The 23,743-nt window shown below is 44.7% G+C and overlaps 1 protein-coding gene across 4 annotated transcripts in view; it reads left to right on the top strand.

Annotated features, from left to right (window-relative positions):
* The first annotated feature begins 3,174 nt into the window (after positions 1-3,174).
* Positions 3,175-23,743, top strand: part of GBF1 (golgi brefeldin A resistant guanine nucleotide exchange factor 1) — a 2,365,494-nt gene continuing 2,344,925 nt past the window's right edge. For 2 of the 4 annotated variants that reach the window (XM_078643220.1, XM_078643219.1), the window contains exon 1: positions 3,473-3,677. The gene's annotated coding sequence lies outside the window, so the exon portion shown is untranslated. Of the gene's footprint in view, positions 3,678-23,743 lie in introns of all 4 variants that reach the window. The other 2 variants (XM_078643218.1, XM_078643217.1) reach the window with 2 other exon arrangements.

The raw sequence follows: 23,743 nt of genomic DNA, 5'->3' as shown, positions 1-23,743 counted from the left end.
TACCATATACTCTTAAGTGCATTATGAACCTCGCGGTTAAATGCTATCTTTGGTTAGGCTTTATCAAAACATGTCGAGTAAGGTGTCATACGAATTGGAATACTACCCCCTCGCCAGTTCTGGTGACGGGGGTAGCATTCCACCCTTCTAGAGGGACACGACATGTACCTAGCCTGAACCCCGGTTAAAGTTAAACAGAGCCTCAGCATCACAAAATGGATGCTGCCACCACAGACACAAGTCTGACCTCCTGCTGCTGGGAGTCCTTCCAGCGAGGGCAGCTTGGACAAAGGGTTTCCTGCCTTGGGAGGTGCTAGCACCACCCCAGACAGGATTTTGTGTATTGAGTAGGACAGGGCTGAATAGAATCAGACATGCCTGGGGCACACAAGGTGTCCCTGTGCATAGGCCAGTTCAAACCGGTGCTGGGGCCTTCCAGCCCCAGTCCTGGCGCGAAACTGGACAAAGGAAAGGGGGTGTAACCACCCCCCTTCCTGGTTCCACCCAGAGGAGGGACCTAGTAGGTGATCCGGCCCCCCAGATTCGAATAAGAGTGGGAGCTGTGTCCTGAGACTTCAGATCATCCTGAATCAACTTGAAACTAAGAAGACGACTGGACTTCGACATTCTGCTGCACAGAAGACTGAAGAGCATCTCCCTTGTGGCCTAGGAGTGGCCACCCTGTGAACACAGGCACCATCCAGCAACTCGATGTCTGCTTTGCCGCCGCTTCCTGCCGGAGCCCGAGCCCAGAGCCTGACAAGACCCAGACTCCCAGACTTCTCACAGCCCGATCCACAGTCCCTGCAAAGAAGGGACCCGTGGAGGCACCGAGAGACGTGGGACCGGACCTCTTGAAAGACCCCCGAGAAGCTGACTGCGCTGCACCCGAGGCACCCTCAATGCTGTGCTTTGGGGTTTGAGAAGCCCCAACCTCGAGCAGCCCTTGTACCGAAGATCAGCCCCCCTGCATCGCCACGATCTGCGTGGGGCCCTTTTGCACTGTGCCACTCGACGCGCCATCCCGGCCACTTGCCACGTGGCTAGCGGCCATCTTGGCGACGAAAACGACAAACTACACCACTGGTCTGGTTGCTCCAGATTGGCCCTTGCTCCCCTGAAAAGGAGCACCCGCTCTGACCTTGCTGGTCCGAGTGAGAAGCTTGAATCACTTCCTGCGTGGCTTGCTTTAGCCAAGGCCTGTTTGCTCCAATCAAGTTGCCGACACCGCCATCAGCGAGAGCCTTCGTGGGACAGCTCGTGACCAACGCCTGGACGTCCTTGACCTCTTCGTGTCCACGTGGCTGCAGAGACAATCTTCACGACATCGCCTGTTTGCACCCGACATTGCCTGGTTCCTTCCTGGTTCCACGGTAGTCACTGGCTAGTGACTTTGAACATTGTGCCCTCTGCTTTCAGGTCTTCACCTCTTCAGATCCACCCTTGGATCCACCGGAACTCTTCACATCGAGCCGCCTGCAGCATCTTCAGCTCCAAGCACCATCGACCTGCGTGACGAAACCCGACACTACTTCGACCCTGTGCACCCGCTTCCTGTGGGTGAGGTAACTCAGCAACGCCGGTGTTCCCACACTGGTATACACCTCTAGTGTCTGTGTCTAAAGTTTCATCCTTCTAGGTCACTCGGAAGGTTCCTTAGTAACTAACTTTGTAACTTTTACGCACCATTGACATTGCATTGGTAAAGCATGCACTTTCCGCACTGCACCCGAGTCCCGCGGGCCTTTCCCGACTTCTTCACTGCTAGTCCCGAACAGCTCCAGCGATTCCCCAGGCCCTAGGCCTCTTCACTTTCCCCATAGTGGTTCTTATACCACTATTTTAGTATATGGTTTTAGGTGGCCCCTAGGGCTCATCCATAATTGTGCAACTTTTGTATATTTAAACTGTGTTTTGTTTTAACGCATTTGCTTCTGTGCTCATAAAGAGTATAGGGGATATTTGTAGAAATAAATCTATATATATTTTCAATATATATCTGTGTGGTGTCCTTTAATTTGGTATTCAAGGGATTGTGTATGGTAAAACAGCTTGCTTCACATGCCTTTACAGAGTTTAGCCTAAGACTGCTTAGTCCATGCTACCCCTAGGATAGCTTGTCTATAAGGTTGACTTTACAACCTGCACCAAGGGGGTTGCTTGGCATGGTACAAGGTGATCACTAGAACTAGTGAGCATCATATACCAGGCCAACTTCTCACACACACACACAAAACCCTTCACTCACCTTCCCCAAACTACCTTAGCAGCAAACTAGTAAAAGCAGGAAAATCCAGAACTCGGAGAAGCTCCAACTCACTTCTCATCCCTGCGAAAAGGAAAACCACTCAGCGTCGATCCTTCTCTGGTAATGCACCCAGGATGAGGAATCCACTCCCTAGAGGCCTCAGATGCAACCCCTCCTTCTCCTGCTTCAAAAGGGACTTGAAACTCCATCTCTCTCCTCAACAAATTCTTTACCGACTAGGGTCAACTAACCTAGACTCTGCTAACCTAGTTAACTCCCCCCTCGCTTGACCATTAAGAATAGGTGGTTTCTGGACTGTTCCAACCACCTACTCTATTTGGTCTCTCTCCCCCTCACCGTTTTCCCGAATTTATTACGTTTTTGCTTATTTCTTTATTGCTTCCTTAGAGCATGCTATGTAATGCAACCTTTATCTCTCACTGTTTTTGCCTAATGTATATGCTTTTACTGATACATTCTTTGCTTCCTGAGATCATGCTATGTAATGCAACCTTTATATCCTGTGTATATGGAAAGCGCTCCGATACCCACGGGTCAAGCTAGTGCTATATAAAACTTTTAAAATGAAATAAAATATGCAGTTTCTAACCTACTGCTACAAATGTCACAATTGCACGATGAATTGATGCACTTTCATTTCTATGTCTCCGATGTGCTGTAAATGTGTACAGTGGTGTTTAAAACATAGCTTACAGCACTACATTAAATTATCACAAGTTGGTTCCAGGAAATGAAGGAGCATACATAGTTAACCATAGTTATTGAAACCGTATTTCTGCGCCGTTCACCGCCATTCATGACATCAGTTTCGGGGAGGCAGAATCTCACGTAGGCGCCGACATAATGAATGCACCAGTATTTCTAACCTTCCCTTCCCTTCCGCTTCCGGGAGGCATGGACAGACAGGGAGTTTAAACAGAACACCGGAAGACCTTGTGTGCAGCATTCCGCCCACAACCGTTACATTACGCGCAGCTCAGTTTCAATTGCATTAGTTAGTCCCTGACATTTGCGGTTGAGGTGCTGTATTTCCCCCGATCAGTATATTGGGAAGCAGGCAGCTCGCGTCTTTTGCCAAGTTCCGGCCTGCCTAACTTTTAATCTGGTACAGCCGTTGTCTATTACTCACGTTTTATTCGAGGTGATGTGTGCTCGTCTTGATGAGCTTGTTTCTGATTGGTCATTGCACATCTATGTCCAGACACTGGGTTAGGTTGTGCTGTACCACGTCAGAGGAGTTTACCCATCGCTGTTACCGGTTGTGCCTATTGATCGTTCTGATCCTGACGACACGACGCACCACGTTTGCTTTCGTATAGCGTGGAATGGGATCTCCGTATCACCTCGCGTAGCAACTTGCGGATAAAGAAACTCATCTTGGAATTCGGCGGTAAAAACATTTATGCAGGTGTGGCCTTATGTTTTGAGAGGTAGGGGTGGGTAACACGTGTGCCTGTAACTTATTTGTAAAGCGCGTACTTCGCTAGGGAACGTCCGGTTTATTAATTCTAGAATGTAGACGAATCGGGATGATAATCCTGCATTATTAAGGACAGGGGTAAGGTAGTTATATATTGCAAAATGTTCCTTTCTCCCGTGGGAAGGTGGGTAGTAGCAGTAGGAGCCTATGTGGGAGCGTAATCCGTTTTCTATAAGGGCGTGGAGAAATGCTGATGTGTGGCCATTGACAGGTGAACTCTCAGGAAGTGCCGTCACAGCTAAGGTTACTAGATTTATTTATTGAAGAATGCATTTTTTTATAGCGCGGACTTTACCCAAAGGTGTCAGAGTACTTAACAATCGAACCAAGTACGTTACATGAGGACATTTACATACTTAGACATTACAGATACAAACGAGAGAGGTGAAAAAGATAAATTAAAAGGTAAAGTAAAAAAGTTGATTCAGGCAGGATACTGTAGAACTTTTGTCCCTTTTTTTGTTCAATTGAGGTGAAGCTGGACAGTGACGTTCTTAGTGCACTGCTTTGGTACATTTTGGTACTGGGAAAATAGCGCTCTTGACGATATTTGCCATCTGGAACTATAATCGCTATAAGGGACGCCACTGGAACTGGTAAAATCATTGGCTGCAAAAGTAATGTGAGAACATATCGCACTGCAGCTCATTTAAAGTGTCACCTTTTGATCACTTCAAATCCCATTGGAATACGTGCAGCGTATAATGCAAGGATTCGTTTCCATGGATGCATTGCCAAACTAATGTACACCCCCCAATTTAAAAGGGATAAAGAGGCTGAAAAACAGGTACACTTGCCAGCAAAGTCGATTGTGCCGTATAATAGTAAAAAGAGTTGTACTACTTCGCACTCCCAAATAAAAGAAATACAGCACTCCCACGACGTGCAAAGCAAGAAAATGCCTGAAAAGGGGTTTCACTTTCATAAAATGAGGCGCATCGAAATACAGTTTTAAGAATAAAGCGTGGGGTTTTATTTGCGCAGCACTCTCTAACAGAAAGGCTTTCCCAGATGTCAAATGAAACAATATGCATATATATTTTGTGTGCAAGCAATAATAATACACTTATAAGTATGTATAATGTATAAATCGTTTTGTAACGCACTCTGTTACTTGGGAGTATCCTGGCGCGATGGGAAAGAGCAGAGGAGAACAAACAAGGATCGACTTATGTCATACTTCTTAACAGATGGGTTTTAAAAATGTTCTTAAACTGGGCTACGCATTGGCTGGAACGCAGATGCAAGGGAAGAGCGTTCCAGGCTCGGGCCACTACTACAGGACTGGCCACCCAGCCTGGCTCGCCTAAACCGAGGGAGGGTCATTTTAAACAACGAGGATGACCTAAGGACTCTTGTAGGGGCATAGAGAGTAAATCTCTTCTTCAGATAAGTAAGCAAATGCAACTGTTAAATGCATGGGACAAATTACAAGCAGCTAATATTAATACTGGACGTCCACTGCAAGAAATAGGCATTGTTAAATGCAAGTAACCTGCAAAGGAAAACACAGACAGATATAAGATGTATAACATAAACTACATCAGATAATTATAACCACTGGAGACCTGAATGTGCACACAGACACTTAACACATCACAGTGCCAAAAATCAGAAAAAAAACTTCACCGGCTGCAATAACTTCATCTTGACCCACACTACAGGGGGGATTTAGAGCCCTGGGGTCAAGAGACTTCGCAAGCTGGGAACGTCCATACTGAGTAGACGTCTCCGTCCCTCAGGTCAAATTCCTGCTTTCCAAGTCTCGATACCCCAGTTTTATAATCTCAGTGGACTAGAAGTTTCAGAGAAGACTTCCTCTGTGCCAAGGAAACCTACTGGAGTTGGCCGAGCTCCATGCAAGCATTTCAAATGCAAAGGAGTTCTCAGGTATTCTCCTGCAGTCCCACACGTTCCAGCCCCTTATCTTAGTGAAACTTGCAAAAGTAGGAAACTTCTCTTAAAAAGAATCTTGAATGTGAATAACCTTAACCACATGAGTAACCTGGGAGGCCTGCTTGTGTGATTAGAGCTCAAGAAAGAGTCAGAATTCAAGATGGCATGAGGGCATGTCAAAGCCAATAGTAAAAACTTAATAAAACTTCCTAATGTGCAACATAATGCACATTTGAGTGCCACTGCCTATAACACTGCACTCCGAGAAGTACATTCCACCGATATCTCTCTCAGATGCTTTCAAATGCACATCCCACAAGTTCTGTTCCTGTTAAGGGTTTTCTATGTGAAACACTCCCACTCTGATGCTACAAGGAGACACTAAATTAAATCACAAGGCTGAGTCAATCAAAACACAAAAAGTCACGTGAAACAATGGTAATCAACTGTCATTACGTGGTCTCAATATATAGTAGTGCCTTTGGCACTACACCAGTGTGGCGCATCACATGATGTCCTTATCAACATTTAATGTCAATGTTGAATGTGCCAGATGCTGATGTTAACAGTGCCATATTGATGGTCTACTATCACCTCACATTCTGATGGATGTAGCAAGATGGGGGGTCGAGCTGACCGAGTCTGAGATGGAGTTTGACTATTCTTGAATTCGTTCGAGATAATTTAATTGGGACCGGTTGAGGTTGTTGGTAGATGTAATGATGAGTTCTTGGATCAGTGTAATAACGAACCCTGATAATCAGTAATATAACCTGGGAGAAATGGTATTTTTAGTGTATCCGAAATCTAGCCTTGCTCCAATAGATGTTGATCTCCTGGTGTAATGGTTACCCTTGGGAAGTATGTGAAATGTAGTCAGGTAAGGTGCTTTTTTTCCCTTTATTTATTTTGTTTAATAGTTTTATATAGCATGAACAACTGGTGTCGACTGCCTTGCGTACGAACAGTTTCACACTGTGAGAGCAGTTTGCAAAAGAACAATTTTCTATAAAATTTTACTTCAGTATCATCCCATACTGCACAGGAGCAAGTTTACGTAACATTTTATATGAGAACCAGTTTATATTGCAAAATGTAAGTTTCCAACAGAGGATTAACAAGTTTCATAAAGGGGACAACGGTTTAAAGATGAGCCAGGTCAAAGCACAGAGCATGATTACATTCTTTACTATATGATGGACATCCTTATTTATCATAGATGGCAACCCTTCATAAGCAGAGATACCCCTCGAGGATCTTCCAAACCTTCACACGAGGTTGAATTACTATGAGCATGGTGATTACATGACACCTACCGACGAGTCAGTCCACTCGGTGGTGCATTTATGCAAACACATTCACATTAAGTGATATGTGCTTTTTTACACTTGAATTGTCATAAAATAGGAAATAGCTAGGGATTATCATTGTAAATTATATTTATATAGCAGTTATTACCCCTGATGATGTGTTGAAGCGCTTTGCGGTGAGTAGCTTTTTTTTTTACAGTGTGTATGTAAAGCGCTCTGATACCTATGGGTCAAGCTAGCGCTATATACAACTTTTAAAATCGCACACTATTCTGAAACCCAAGATTGGAGTTTAAAAGTAAATTAGTCATTTTCTTTTCTTTTGTGCAATAGGTTTGTTTTCTTGATTGCTTGTGTTTTTAGTAAAGTTCAGAGTAGGGATAGAATGATGGAATGGATTTGAAAAGGGGAGTAGGAAGTTGTTTTTGTAACTAGTGTTTGTGTGTGCCTGTTAGTTGGGTGATAAGGCTAAACAAGCATTGAAAATGCAATAGGTCTCGCAATAGAAGAGTTTAACATTTTTCGTTTTGCAAATGGATGAGTGGCGTTGCGTGGCTGAGTGGCGTTGCGTGGCTGAGTGGCGTTGCGTGGCTGAGTGGCGTTGCGTGGTTGAGTGGCGTTGCGTGGTTGAGTGGGTTGAGTGGCGTTGCGTGGTTGAGTGGCGTTGTGTGTGTGAGTGGCGTTGTGTGTGTGAGTGGCGTTGTGTGTGTGAGTGGCGTTGTGTGTGTGAGTGGCGTTGTGTGTTTGAGTGGCATTGAGTGGCGCTGTTGTTTCAGTGGCGTTGCGTGTGTGAGTGGCGTTGCATGTGTGAGTGGCGTTGCGTGGTTGAGTGGCGTTGCGTGGTTGAGTGGCGTTGCATGTGTGAGTGGCGTTGCGTGGTTGAGTGGCGTTGCGTGGTTGAGTGGCGTTGCCTGTGTGAGTGGCGTTGCCTGTGTGAGTGGCGTTGCCTGTGTGAGTGGCGTTGCCTGTGTGAGTGGCGTTGCGTGTGTGAGTGGCGTTGCGTGTGTGAGTGGCGTTGCATGTGTGAGTGGCGTTGCCTGTGTGAGTGGCGTTGCGTGTGTGAGTGGCGTTGCGTTGTTGAGTGGCGTTGCGTTGTTGAGTGGCGTTGCCTGTGTGAGTGGCGTTGCCTGGTTGAGTGGCGTTGCCTGGTTGAGTGGCGTTGCGTGGTTGAGTGGCGTTGCGTGGTTGAGTGGCGTTGCGTGGTTGAGTGGCGTTGTGTGTGTGAGTGGCGTTGTGTGTGTGAGTGGCATTGCGTGGTTGAGTGTCTCGTCTTCATAAACGTTGGACAGAGTAGCGGATTGCCTCGTTGACAAAGGCCACATAAATTAGACAAACGGAAATCCAGGTAAGCACACACTGACACGGGAACTGAACAGAAAAAGACAAGCATGCACATGCATTAAAGGACATACACACAAGCCTATGAAAACACATACAATGCTAAACTAAAGCACTAGTTAGTCAGATGAGACGTTATGCAAACCTTCTTTACACAGTAATCCCGCACCAAAATTAAATAAAAGGGCTAGATTTTCCTAGAGGTTAGAGAAGCTATGTGGCCTTTAATTGAGATAGATGGCCGCGTATGACAACTCCATGTTTGTTCTGGAGTGGTTTATTGTCCCAGGAGAGCCGCAGAGTCTCATGTGAAGCAGAGGGTTGAGGAGTGTCCGCATTTTGGCAGCCCCTTTATAACAAGCATGAGATGGGACCCGAAAACACTGGAATGAGAAGGGGCTGAAAGGAGCTAGTGACAGAGTTCAACTGGAGGAGAGGTGGGCAAAAACAATGAAAAGGTGGACAAGGGAGGAGAGAAGGAAAGGTGACAAAGAACTGCTGGAGGAGCAAAGAGGAGAAAATAAATGCGACACGGCGGGCAGGGGAGGGGGCGGAGCGGGTAAAAAAAAAAACAAGACGGAGGGAAAGGCAGATAAGGGGAGGGGGGAGGAGAAATGCGACACGGCGGGCAGGGGAGGGGGCGGAGCGGGGAGAGGGTGTGAACAAATATGTTTACTCACAAGTTAAGTAATTTCACTCCATACCTTCTGGTGCTAGCACATACAATTACATTAAGAATATTACAGTGAGTGGATTGATTTTGTTACGGTAATTTTAGCAACATCATCTTCGAGCAGCGTTTTCACTAGACTTCAATGGAATTAACAATATTTGAGGATTCTGTCAATTATTCAATCGTTTTAAGGTCTGTTTCTTTCTGATGTAAACAACGAGAACACTAGCAAAGGAGTAAAACGTGATGTGTGCGAGTGATTAATCAATGCTTGTACTGCGTCTGTGTGGTGTTTCCTGGTGCGTGTCTGTCCGTTTTCCCGTGCATTTGCAGGCAAAGGGAGCTTAACCCCAAGCATGAGATGGGACCCGAAAACACTGGAATGAGAAGGGGCTGAAAGGAGCTAGTGACAGAGTTCAACTGGAGGAGAGGTGGGCAAAAACAATGAAAAGGTGGACAAGGGAGGAGAGAAGGAAAGGTGACCGAGAACTGCTGGAGGAGCAAAGAGGAGAAAAGAAATGCGACACGGCGGGCAGGGGAGGGGGCGGAGCGGGTAAAAAAAAAAAACAAGACGGAGGGAAAGGCAGATAAGGGGAGGGGGGAGGAGAAATGCGACACGGCGGGCAGGGGAGGGGGCGGAGCGGGGAGAGGGTGTGAAAGCAGCAGGGGCCTGGAGTGCGGCTGAGGGAACTGATGTGCACGCGCTTTTAAGCTCAATGCTCATGCGCATTGAGCTTAAAAGTCACGGGCACTGCAAGGAATCGCCACGATTCCTTGCAAGTTAGTTAAAGAGTGGTTAAGCCCCAATAGTCTCGCAAGCTCGATGCGCATCGACAGGCGAGACCTAAAAAGGAGGGGACGTTTGTGAAAGATGTTTTAGAGTTCATAGTAGTCAGAACAGTTTGGGATGAGTCAGACAGATGAGTGATAGGACAATGATTGAGAAGAAGTTTTTTTTAATAAAAACTGAGATTGATTTATACTTGCACATGGCAGGTAAGGTTGTATTAGCTAGACACAATACCTCCATAAATACCCATATGTGCACAGAAGCAGTAAAATTTACATGATTTGAAGTCCACATTTATTTTGTGGGGAATGGCGCATATTTTTTTATGACACTTCTTATAGTTTTAGTAGCAGGCCTAACGTCTATTATGTATGCACTTTAAATGTACACAAAAGTAATTGTTAGGGCATTGTCTGATATATACATGTTTTCACAACAAAAGTGCCTGGGGGTCAAAAAATTAGTCAAACAGAGTGGATCACAACACCAATACTACACAAAAGACACCAGTGAGGACATCATCCGTGTTGGTGAATGCAGGCCAAGTAGAGGCTCAAGAGCATATGGAGAAATAGTTCCCATCAGAAGCCACACTGTACCGCCCTCTTTGTCATCATTTGGATTCTCCTTACCCAGGAGACAGAACGGCCGGTCAGATGTTACCGTGACCGATATATGTGATACGGGGTGGTGTATTGAGTACAAAAAATGAGGTGGCTGCTGAAAAAGCAGTGTTAAGGTGGTAAGAGTGTTAATGTGAGGGAGAGTAAAATTAGGTGTGTCGGGTAGACAAACAAATTTTATTAGTGTCTCCCAATCCCTAAGGTTTAAAAAGCAAGTGTGAGTGCGGGTTTTGAATAATCACCGTACTTAATAGTGGTCGACATGTTTCTGCATTATATCGAACATAGTTTCAAAATGCATTCTTCAGGACCGTGTAAAAACACTGCTACTTATAGTGATGGAAGTTAAAATTAAGATCAATATCACCTGAGCTTCAGGTACATACTCAACCGAATACCATATATGGTGGCTGAGAGGCTTCACCCCACCTGGCTGCAGCGCAGGTATGAGGAGCACCGCTCTGTCCGTCGGTGTCTCCTGGCAGTCAACTGTACATGTATCTTGTGTAATGTACATTTTTCATATTATGTAATTTTTTTGCTTGTAATAGGAACCATAGTTCAATAGACAATGACCCATTTATGACAACAACTTCCTCTCTACCCTGAGAAGCATAGTTGGTCATCTCTGAGTATGCTGTTGTGGTTCACTGTTATGTTGTGAGTATAGTTGTTGTGTGGGGAAGAGCCAACTCTATATTAATCTTCTCAAGCTAAGATGGTTGTCAGATGATCTTGTGTATGGGTAGTGAATTTCAGAGAAAGATTCCCCCCTGGGTTTTTGTTTGATTGAAGGAGTGTTGAGGTAAGAGCCATCCTGGAGCGTAGGTTCCTTTGTTGTTTGTATTTGTTTATTTTTCTTCTTGATGTAGAGTGATGCTTTGCCATGTATTGCTTTTTATGTGATGCACAGCAACTTGAAGGTGGATATTCTGGTAACAAATGTAAGGCCCTCAAAGCAGGGGAGATGTGTGCTTGTGGCTTTACATGTAGGAGTTGTCTTGCAGTAGCATTCTGAATTCTCTGTAATATCATAGTTGAACGAGGTGATCCGTGATACAGACCATTAGTGTAATCCAGTTTTGATTGTGCAAGAGAGATGGTAGCTTGAACCTTGTGAGGGAATCCTAGTTGTGGGAAGATGTCAGTGTTTTCATTGTGAGAATGCTTGAATTGGCTTCATTGTACACTTGTGCACTCATTAACACCTTGGTGTCCATTGCAATTCTGAGGTTTCTTACCTCTTCAGATATTTTTGGCAATGGGTAACTGAATAATAACGATTTTGTTTTACCAAGGGGCTCCGAGTGACACTAAACTGTCAATGAGTTACGTTTGAATTATCTATGATGGCGTTCAAAACATCCCCATTGTTTCCATTTCACCCCTCTATAATTTGAAGTTCTTTGTATGCCTGTAAAATCACCTGTTCCGTCTTTGAACATATGCGCAAGGTCAAAAGGGAGGGGCCATTTGTAACATTAAAAAAAAACCTGGCCTCCAATCATTTACATCAACTACACACTGAACTGGGGGTCTCAACAAAAAATTACACTAAATGTCAGTAGGGAAAAGACAAAGAAAGTGGAAAAAAAGGAGTATTGTAAAAACAGCAAAAGAGGGGGCACCCTTAAGCAGAGTTTTGGAGTCACGATAATTGAAAGCATATGTCAGGAAATGCATGTAATAGACACCAATAGGCCAGGGGCGGAGCTAAGCGCCCGCCTCTGGCCTTTTGGTGTCTCTTTCACAAAACAACACGCAGTGAAAGGCCAAGAGCAGGCTGCAAATGGAAATTCACACGCACAAGCGTGTGGAATTTCCAGGTCCATTAGCAAAACCCTGCCAAAAGGACTCTGGCTGCGTGAACACTGCTACGCAGTGTATCGCTAGGCCGAGACCTAAAAATTACTCTAAATGTCAGTAGGGAAAAGACAAAGAAAGTGGGGAAAAAAAAGGAGTATTGTAAAAACAGCAAAAGAGGGGGGACCCTTAAGCGGAGTTTTGGATTCCCATCAACTATCTTGGTGATCAGTATTATCATCTGGTCATCCTCCCGTATATCCGATCTACCTCTTGATCATAAAAGCTATCTTCTTGGGAAAAACTCTCTTCGTTGGATCAAGATGGGAGAGCCAGAGACACACGAAGAATCAATGGTATTTTCTTTCAAAAGGTGATCACAAAAGAATTTCTCAAAAAAACTCTGATAACCCGTGCAGTGCGTGAACGGTGAGTGCGAAATTTAAAATAGAATTATTAGGAGAGACACATTTTTCCTCAGTTTCTCAGTAGGATCTTCTGTCAATGGCTGGTAGAATCTTCTAACACTATAAGGAGACGCCGCTTTATACTGTGCCGCTCTTGGGCTTTGAATTGGGTATCAGTTGTATTCCTCCCCTTTTGAGTATGGGCCGAGTTGGAATTATTTCACATGACGCCTAAGATGCCTGGATCATTCTAAAGGCTTAGGAATACGGATGCTGAACGAGTAGCTTCTGTATCAAGGAGACTGTCTGGCTAGTGGTCTCTAAATATCTCTATAAGTTGAAGCAGAGCTCCCTAACCGAATGATGTGGATTCTCGTGACAACACATTACCTACCACCACCAAACAAACTATTAAGTCTTTCATTTAGTTTGGGTTTTTAAGGAAGGATTGCTTATACGGAATGTATCTGTCTACTATAACGGATAGACAATCAACAGGAGGATCAGAAGAGTGCTGAGGTTGATTATGAGGACAGGGAATGATTGTTGATTAGGACCAGTCACTCTATCATCCTCTTCTACTGTTCTTCCCCCTAGTTTAGAGCGGGGCCTCGTATTCCTGAGTGAGGTACCAGGTGAGGTGAGGTCCATTCCCCAATCAAGCTGGGTGAGCGGGGATTTATTCATCGCAATCTAGATTGTTATTTAACAGATGGGGCAGGCTGTGATAGTAACATTGGATAATAAGAGAGGCCTTATGGCCCTTTTGAAAGTGGAATTTGTTCTGGAGTCTTGTATGCTCTTTTTACTTTTGCTCTTTCCTATTTAGGTGCCATCTGCATCCCTTGAAGCGGAGGATTTGTGAAGTTAGGTTGTATTCATTCCAACCTAATTGTGGTGATAACAATATATATTTTTTAAATTTAATATGATTTGGACATTCTATACGTCACCTTGTTGTTGAATTTATGCAGTAGCAAACTATTGATTGAGACAGGTCCTGAAGAATGCCTCAGGCATTTTTACCCTAATAGCTGAAACATGTCGACTTTAATAGTAAGCAGTTATTTATGAACACTGCTTATTGCACTGTTTTTATGTAGAGTGTTAGGGGATATCTATAATAAAATGTATTTCTCTCCTAATACTATTTTAAATTTCGCACTCACCATTCACGCACTGCACGGGTTCTCAGAGTTTTTTTGAGAAATTCCTTTGTGATCACCTTTTGAAAGAAAATACCATTGATTCTTCGTGTCTCTCTGGCTCTCACATCTTGATCCAACGAAGAGAGTTTTCCCAAGAAGATAGCCTTTATGATCAAGAGGTATATCGGCTATACGGGAGGATGACCAGATGATCATACTGATCACCAAGATAGTTGATGGGAATCCAAAACTCTGCTTAAGGGTCCCCCCTCTTTTGCTGTTTTTACAATACTCCTTTTTTTTCCCCACTTTCTTTGTCTTTTCCCTACTGACATTTAGAGTAATTTTTAGGTCTCGGCCTAGCGATACACTGCGTAGCAGTGTTCGCGCAGCCAGAGTCCTTTTGGCAGGGTTTTGCTAATGGACCTGGAAATTCCACACGCTTGTGCGTGTGAATTTCCATTTGCAGCCTGCTCTTGGCCTTTCACTGCGTGTTGTTTTGTGAAAGAGACACCAAAAGGCCAGAGGCGGGCGCTTAGCTCCGCCCCTGGCCTATTGGTGTCTATTACATGCATTTCCTGACATATGCTTTCAATTATCGTGACCAGACACAGGCGCGATAATTGAAAGCATATGGCAGCGCGCGCACACCACTCGCGGCTTCCGGACTGATCTCAAGTTACCCCCTAGCACAGTTTTTAGGTTTCGCTGGAGGGCGGAGCTCTTAGCTCCGCCTCCAGAGAAATCTCTTGATTTCCAGTAAGGAGAATGGAATACGCCCCCCTGTCCCATTGGCTAGCTCCATAAATGGAGGCTAGCCATTGGAACAGAGATCTTTCCGTCAAGGCCGGACCAGATTCGGGGGCGTTCCCGAGATTTTTTTCCCAGGGCGGAGTTACGTTTTTTCCCGTTCCCTCCCCTTTCACTGATGCGCTTGTCCATTTCCGCCCCCCCCTCGCTGTCCTGTGCACGTTTCCCGCCGTCCGTGTCCTCTCCCGCCCCCTCCCGCCGTCCGTGTCCACTCCCGCCCCGATTGATGGTTATCTAGAGCCGGTGCCCACCCGGCATTTGCCCGTAAAAATCAGCCCCCGCCTGCCTACCTAAGGAGAAGGGCCGCTGCGCTGCCCGCAGCGACCCGGAAGTGGTTGGCCGGCCGGCCGGAAGTGCCCGCCCCCGCAGCCCGGGGGGAAGAAAGAAGCATGGCGGCCGGTTTGCAGGGCTCCCGTGATGCGAGGGAGCCCTGCTGCCCAGGAGGAGAGGAACCCCGCCCGCGGCCCCAAAGCGACCGCCGGAGGAGTGCTGCAGGGAGCAAGGCTCCCGTGTGAGGAGGAGAGCCCCGCCCGCCAGAAGACAGTCGGTGAAGGTATGAAGGTGATGCCCGGTTATTGCTGCGAGGCACGACCTGGCCCTGATTGTAAAAGAAACGATGCATTCAGCACTTTGGCTTGAATGGAATTTCTTTGGACTGCTATTGAAAATGACAAACTCAGTGAGTGACCAGTCCTGCCTTTGGACTATGGTTTCTCTGTGCATTCTGAATACATTTATCAGATGTAAATTGCTCTTATGTTCTACAGCAAAGACATTTGAGTATACTCGTGGCACCTTTGGCACGGCCTAATATTGTACACACATTTTCTTACATTCATGCCTGAAATATGTTAATGTCTTAGTGCACCGCCTATTTTCTATATTTAACGACACAACCGTGTGATGCCCTTAATGCAACAATTTCGAAAGGGTAATTATCTGGAGCACTGTACGTTCTTTGGATACACGCATTTGTTTCCTATTGGAGATTGACCTCTTTGCAGGGAACCCGGGAAACGAAACTTAAACCGCTGTCAGGAGAAAACAAAAGGAGCGTTTTCCCTTAAAACTGTTCTTTCAGTCTGTTATAATCGTTTGACTAGGTTGGGCATTTGTTTTGTATCGTTTTTGTACTTAGCACGGTTGTTTATATGAGAATGTGACATTATGTTGGACTTTGAAATCGGATTTTGCTCTCATGATAAACATTTGATTGATTGAAAATATAAAGGAGCACATGTTACCCGTTACTACTTAGTTCTGAAATCGGTCACTGCATAGAATATACAAACGTACAATAGACTCTGATTCTGAAAAATAGTGGGGCAATAAGTGAATTAACTATTTAATTGAGCAGAATATTACCGTCACCAGTAGCATTGTTTTAGCAGTTTTAGAAGACATCTTTCGACTTATGCGATTATTTAGTTCATAAGTGTGAAAGAGGTGACCACAGAGATAGCTTTCGGCACCTAAGGAGATTCTAACACTTTATCACTGCGTGAGCTGGGCACTTTTCCACCTTCCTGCTTCACTCTTATTTAATATGGTTCTAAGGCTTGTTGGCAGAAGTGTTAAGTGGAAAAGGGCCACAATATATGTATTCCAAACTGTTATGATGAACACTGCTTCTTCGGGAATAAACTTCTGGGTTAGAACAACACGCCATAGTCCTCCAGATCGGTGACTTTATTTTTAATGCATGACTTACACCACCCCAACCAGCCCCATAGAAGCTGTGAACTGTCTATCTTCTAATAGTTCTTAAGAGACCAGTGTAGCTTGGAGTCGGAATGCCATATATGTGACCCACACCAAGCTTTTGTTAGAGCTGAGTAAACAGCGTGTTGTAGCTTTGAGGTTTCGGGGTATGCTCAGAGCTAGCACTGCAGGGGCACCTCTGTTTTCTTAGTCACATTGCTAATATCTTAAATATTCAGTAAATCCTGCTACCCAACGTAAATAAAGTAATCAACCTTGAGAGGCTCCGAGGATGTCAACATGGGCTTTCGCAAATTCCGAGCAAGCCTCAGCGGCACGTTTGAGAGAACTTTTACCCTTTTATTTCTTTGACTGAAACGTGTTCCTGATGTCTGCGTTCAATACTTATCTTGATACAGCCTTCATCATAATAGATTGTGTATTTATATATACGCCGTGCAAGTCAAAATAAATGTGGCTCAGTAGACTATGCTACTTGTGAAAAATGTACTAGTAAACGTACTTTCACCAGTTAATAATTGAATCTGATCTTTGAATCGAGGAAATTGCCGAAGTACAGGAATAATGAGGAAGACTGCTTACTGCCTCAGTTTGCTTGTGGCAGTAACTTTAAAGATTAACATTTCTCCTTTTGTATTTAGCTTATTGTTTACTGATTAAACTCCAATGTTCTACGTTTTTCATACGGTAAAAAGTTACACAGCATAACCCATAGATGCAGTGTGGTGCGTTTTATTTGTGCCATAGTTGATTAATGGTCATCATGGCACAAGAGACTTGCAAAGTCTCCCCTTCCTTTCTTACCACTCCAATCAACACTGGTAATGTAATAAATAGCACATAAACATATCTGATTAAATAGGTAGCTTGCCCCTGCTACCTGGATTTGTAGTGCTAAGTAACAGGTGCTACGATTCCCTAACTCCAGACAATCATCTAAGTCCGTGGCAGGTACGTGCTGCTGTACGATTTGTTTGCAGTCAGTAAGCCGCAGGTTAAGATCCGTCTAGACAGACTCTCTTTATTCCAAGGTCGAGTAGCATTGTGCTAGGTAATACTTCAGCCTGTTGGTGTGACACAATGCTAATACTTAAACGTAGCGCATTTTAAACTAGCCACCACTCCTCTGCACATAGAAAGGCTGGACCCGTTTTGGGACCAGCAGGTTGCATATAATTCGAATAAGTGCTAACGGACCAAGCAGTTTGGAAACAAGGGGCCAGATGTATCAAAGGGTTTTACCCATTCTGTGTCTATTGGAAAATGTGTTCGTACATATGGCCCAAGGTCTTTTTATATCGGTACTGACCCGGCTCGCTTTCCCATTGGGAAGCAGTTGCCCCTGCTGGTACATTTGTGTTAGTTTGAAAGGAAGGATGAGTTCTGGGGATGGTCTTCTTTTTTTTTTTTTTTTTTTTTTTTTTTCTTCTTTCATATATAGAAATGTGACCAATCGCTATATGGTTTGTGTCGAGTTGGCCACTTAGTTTACTTCTGTAGGGGTCGACCTCCTTGTGTACAGCATGTTAATAACCAACTAACTGTAAATGAGTGTCTTACAGTTGAATTCCAGTTGCATACATTTACAGTACCATTGGATCAGGCGCGTCTGTGTAGTAAACAACCACAAATTAATTTGTATCTGTCAAGGAAAAATATCACTCATCCGCAAAACCGTTTCTCTTCTGCCAACTACACTTGATTATAAGGAGTAATGATTCTCTGATATAGGGAGACCTGACAAGTAAGCAGATATGTATTCTTGAAGGTAAAAAAAAATCACTTATTCACAGAAAATTATTAGTGTGTGAAACCCGGTCTTGAATTATGACAGGCAACCTGAGCACTTTCCGGCGACTGAGGGCCTGTTTTTTTTTTTTTAATGAAACCTTTAGCAGTGATGGAGCTGGCAATCCTCGCTCTTCTAATCCATACATTGAAGGTTGGTTGTGCCATTTCAGTTCTTCAGTTAACATCTCGTGTCCTTTGCTTGAGGTCCTAGAAGATTCTGGTGTTCTTGCTTATTTTTCCCTTGGCAAATTTTGCTTATCCACAGTCGCTGGTTGGGGTGGAAAATATTTAAATATTGACTTTGGCATGCTGCCTCAAAGTAGCCCAGTACTTGAGGCCCTTACCTATGAGTTTCTTACACATTGAGACTGATACTTTTTCTGTAATTTTAATGTGAAGAAAGATGCAAATTGAGAGAAGCGCACAATTTATATTATTAGCTGTTCGCTAACCAACTAGCATGGAAACATAGCAGGATCTGCTTTGCTCATGCTGCCAATAATAAAACATCTAGTATGGATTTTAAGCTATTTTTGTATGGAAAATGCACAGACTGGCTAATGCTGATGAATAAACTATTTTTCTTATGCATTCTTTTAAACCAGTGTTTTTATCCATGGTAATTGAAGCAGCTTTACAAGTGCTTATCCAATCTTCAGTGTTTGTGGTTTCTAGAAAGTTAGGACTGGTTTCTGAAAATCTTGTGTTGATCTTTCATCATAGTGCTAATTGTTCTTTTCCAAAACCTGCATTTGGGACGTTTTCCTATTTGTGATTCCTCTATTTTGAGCATACTTCTTTGTCATTGTATCTTGTTCCCATGTTGAGCTATCAGTGTCTCCAGAGATGGCCTCTTGACTGCAATGTAAGTTACAATAATGATTACAAGTCTCAAATCGGTAGTGTGATACTATTCCCACTGGCCATTCCTCTGCAGTTCTAAACAAAGTTTTAGTAATTTGTTTTGTTTGCAAAAACTGTTGGACCCACAGTTTCCAAGGCCTTAATCATAGACACCCCCCCCCCCCCCCCCAACTGATCACGGCTTCCCGAAGTTGGCAGCATGTGCTGCTCTAGGTCACTTGCTGTGTGCACTCCTGCTATCTAGTTTGGGGTCATAACTCTACAAATTGATATCTTTTTTTTTTTCGTAGAAGAGCTTTCGGTTTCAAGATAACGTGCCACCTGTATTGAAACTCACTATGCACTATGATACAGACTCCATCTTAGATCTTTGTGACACACTTTCTACTTCAGTGTTCCAGAATTGTTTTGCTACTGAAGCTGAACTTGAAGCTACAACATGCGAGGACCTTGTGTGACCATCAGATACTTGGACGCCAGATCATGCTGATTATCCTAGGATAAGGTCATCTGACAATGACTTCTAGAGTCTGGGAACATGGGGAAACACCATTTAAGTTCTGCCCCAACTGTAACGGCTAATTCCTTTTGGTTTAACAAGCTTTGAGTCTGCAAACGTTTTCTCTCAAGGAACCAAGTGCAGCCTGCATGTTTGGTTTGTAACGCCTTTCTCTTCAAGAAGACCATTAGGCATGTACACGACAAATGGTTGTTGCGTTATCAGTTGTAGTGCAGCAGCTCTCCTGAGTCTCTGTTAGGACAAGGCGTTGAGGATGTCGAAGAACCTTACTCGTATGGCAAACTGGGCTGACCCCCCGCCCCCCCCCCCCCTCCCAGAAGTAGTGTCCTGAGTATGTCTCATCTAAAGGCTCAGTCTTGAGAGCAGTATTTTCCAGCGTCCTCCTGTAGGACCCACATCTGGGACTAAAAACTCACCTAGGATTTCACACGTACCTCACACCAAGGATCATCCCTGGGGATTCCATCTCGACGGGAGCCTTTGCTCCAGGGCAAGGACCGCCCAAAAAGCACGATCTAGAAGTTTGCACTGCCTTCTGTTCTTGATACTCATCAACTCAAAAGGTACCTTTGGCTTCTAAGACTCCTCGAACTCCAGAACAAAAAGCCTCCACCCCTAGACTCTAAGCCTTAAGGCCGAGATCTTCTGGAGCCGGTCCCTAAAACAAGATTGATTCCAGTGTTGACACTGAAACCATCCTTGAGCTTGACTCCTAGCAACACTAGCACTACCGTACAAACGTCATCAGCCTGACGTATGCCAAAGGAGGATTTGCATCAAGTCTGTCTGTGGCAGTTTTCTTGTATGCCAGCTGCATACCAAAATGCAGTCTCATCTTTGCATGCCCCTTGCCTTCTCGGTCTTCTTCTGTCCCGCCCTGCTCCCCTGACCGGAAGTGGTGTCCGGTGTCCCCTTTCCCACACCCCTGACCTTGGGTCCTGTGCCCCTTGGTCTGGGCACGACACAGACATCCTGAAAACTTCTTTCTGAAGAATCCTTTGCCGGATCAGATCTTGACTCTTATGAACCTTTTAAATAAGCAGTTACTGATGTTCTATGTCACAGAAGTTGAAAGCAAGGAGAACCACACCGCTGGATAGCAGTATGTGGCCGCACCCCCTTCACCGGTAATGGCGGCAGCAGCAGAGCAGCAGAACGCTGGAATTACGGAGGTCTAGGCAAGCCTAATTGGAGTATCTAAGCCGAGTTTTACCGCACGTTTAGAGGCGGAAAAGGAATCCTCTGGTAAATTCCGAAAACATGCAGTGAAATCCCGGGACAAACGAAAACGGCAGCAGGGCGTCTTGGAGTAATTGAGAGAAGTCCCTTTTTAAGAGGCTCGTTTGCTGGGAAGGGCTGTGACAGGCTTTCATTCCGTGAGGAGAAGGAATGAGAAGTAACTCTGGGCCCTTCAGGTACTGTTGAATATGGAATAATAAATAAATGCACATGAGCCAAACAAAACCCGTACTGGACTCTTAAAAAGGAGGGTCACAGGGCAGAGCAGGCACACACACGGAGGCCGTGAGGGAAACGGCCGCGCTGCAGACACCAGCGGCGCTATTCCTGCCGTGAGGGAGACGGCCACGCTGCTCACTGGACTACACCTCCCAGCTGCCCCACTGCACCTCTGACGCTACTGCTGCGCCATAAGAGCGCAGTAACCCTCCCGCCTCGCGGGACGCGCGCGGGCTAAGCCCGGGCAAAGGGCGGGCAGTCTGTGGCAGGACGAGGCTGGGCTGGGCAACCCATCGTGGCTGTTGTGAACGACTATTCATTAAGTTTTACACTAAAAACTTTTTAAATGACATTATTTTTAACGTAGTACCTTGTGCGCTTCTAGAGTATCTGTGCCGATTAAAAACAGTATTGTTTGTCACTAACTATCCGTTCATCATAGTCCCATAGTCCTTGGGACCAACTACCGGCATTCAAAATGTCCAAAAACAAATCCACTATGGACAATTATTTAGTCAAAGTGGTAAATAAGATCAATAATGACCGGAGAAAGTCGCTGGGCCGGGAAAGTCAAGCTGACCTACCCCTTACAACTCCCATCGATGACACCGAAGTAATTGTGGACGTAAATTGTGACCTTGATGTCATACCAACAGAATTACCAGCAACACCGGCCCCTAATCAGGTTTTTCCATAGTCTCTGATGATATCCCGCAACGCCGATCTCCTGCCCTGAGAACAATGAGGGCCTGTAGAAAACAACAATCTAAGCGTGGGGGAAATAACAACAAGAGAAGAGTTGAAAATACACCAAAGAACACTGCTTGTGACAACAAGACTCTAATTAAGAACAATGCTGCTAATGTTAACACTGAGCAACTGGATCTATTAGCTAGTATTATAGAGAGAAAACTTGAATCTATTGTTAAACCACTGGTAGACAAAATAAACCTACTTATAGCTGAAGTGTCCAGGTTAGGTAGACTATTAGATGCGCATACTGGTAAGATTGACAGTCTTGGGTCCAAAGAGAGGAGTGTATCATGTAATGATACTGTCCCTAAACCACATGCTGGGGGGCCTAGTCGAAATAAATTAGATATACCAGTCCCGCCAGTGGAAAGCGAAATCGCTAAGGCAACAGCGGTGCCTGTAAGTTTGCCTGGAGCCTTAGTACCCTAGAAAAGTAGTTCCATTAATCTCCCGCCAGATTGTGCACCCTATGTTGTTGTCCTTTCTAACGTTCCCCCTCTATATGTTAGTCAGGATCAATCCCCTTTGGAATTACATGATTCGCTCAAATACAAAACGGTCTCATGGTTACATAGGCACTGTGGGTTTCCAACCAATTACTCTGACCAAATTTTAACAACTAGATAACTCATAACTCATAACTTGATAACTCAAAACTCATAATGCCCAAGAAAAGAATTCAGGCGGGACAAGCACAAACTCGGAGCAAAGCTGGGATAAATCCACTAAAGTGATTATTGAAAGTGGTCTACTTTCTGCCTCTGCTAAAGAGAGGTGGGTGAATAACAAGCGTTTATTGTGCGTTGAGGACCATAATGCTGGTGCAATTAAGGTTGACCAACTTGTACACGGTGATAATCATAATGGTGTCCAGGAGAACCTCAAAAACTTTATCACAGGGAGTACCTCTATTGTTAGATGGAACACTGATCCTGAGGTCGAGAAGAACCCACACAATAAGTATACCACTGCAGATAGTGGATCCTCAGGTGAGCCCATGACATCTTTACCTGCTAGCAATAAAGCAAGAGTAGCTATGACCATAGAACGGTCCAACTTTGAGGGAGCTAATAGCCATGCAGCAAGCACATCAAGTATAAGCTATGATGAGGTGGTTGAGTACCATTTAATTACAACTCTAGACACAACCCCTGCTACAAGAAATTGTATCCGTGATGCTATAAATAAGGGGTTGCTACCAGTAGAGGAAACCCCAATCAGCCATCCTAACCTTATAGTGATATCCTGGAGCATCGCGTGTCTGGCTAAAAATCTCTCCGATCCCGATTGGTCTAATTATATAGACTCCAGTGATATTTGCCTGCTACAGGAAACTTGGGCCCTTGATGTACCACACAGAGTAGGGTACAAAACCTTTAATATAGAGGCGGTAGCGTCAACCCGAGGGAGACCCTCGGGGGGACTTAGTGTGGATTAAAGTGTTTCTCAAGGTAAATATTAAGCAATTAGAGACAGATTCAGCCGACATACTGGGCCTGGAAGTTAACTTGAGGGATGGTAGGCGCATTACTGTCTTTAATGTATACAACCGACCGTGTGGGCTGTCGAGTCAACAATCCTGGAAAAACTGGACAGCCTCCTTGTTAATAATGTAGACTCGCCAAGCATTCTGATCGGAGGGGATTTTAATTGTAATTTCGAACCAATCCAGGGGTTTGGTGATGTCTTTGGAGATGAGGACAGTGCTAACCATATCCCCTCTCTATCCTACACGGAGGGAGTGCGCTGCACGACCCTAGCTGTGCAAATGACAAAACTAGTTGCAGTACATGGAATGAGGGCTTGTAATGGCCGCTTCCAATCTGATTCCCCCAAGGCCCCCACCTTTGTTAAAAATAATTCCCATAGTTGTATAGATTATATGCTGGTATCCCTTGATATTTGGTCTTGTCTGATAGACTTTGAAATTGTCGCAAGGTATGAAAGTGACCATCGGCCGTTGCAGTTGTCAATAAACCACCTATTGCTCCCTAGTAGTAGCCCAATGTCAGATGTTCTCCCCTTGGAGAAGAAATCCCATGATGCCTCAGTAATGAGTAATAATAGGCGTTCCCTTAAATGGTCTAG

Source organism: Lissotriton helveticus, chromosome 5_1, assembly GCF_964261635.1.
Source record: "Lissotriton helveticus chromosome 5_1, aLisHel1.1, whole genome shotgun sequence".
Classification (NCBI taxonomy): domain Eukaryota; kingdom Metazoa; phylum Chordata; class Amphibia; order Caudata; family Salamandridae; genus Lissotriton; species Lissotriton helveticus.
The sequence above is the reverse complement of the archived record's forward strand: the minus strand, read 5'-3'. Positions and strand labels throughout refer to the sequence as shown.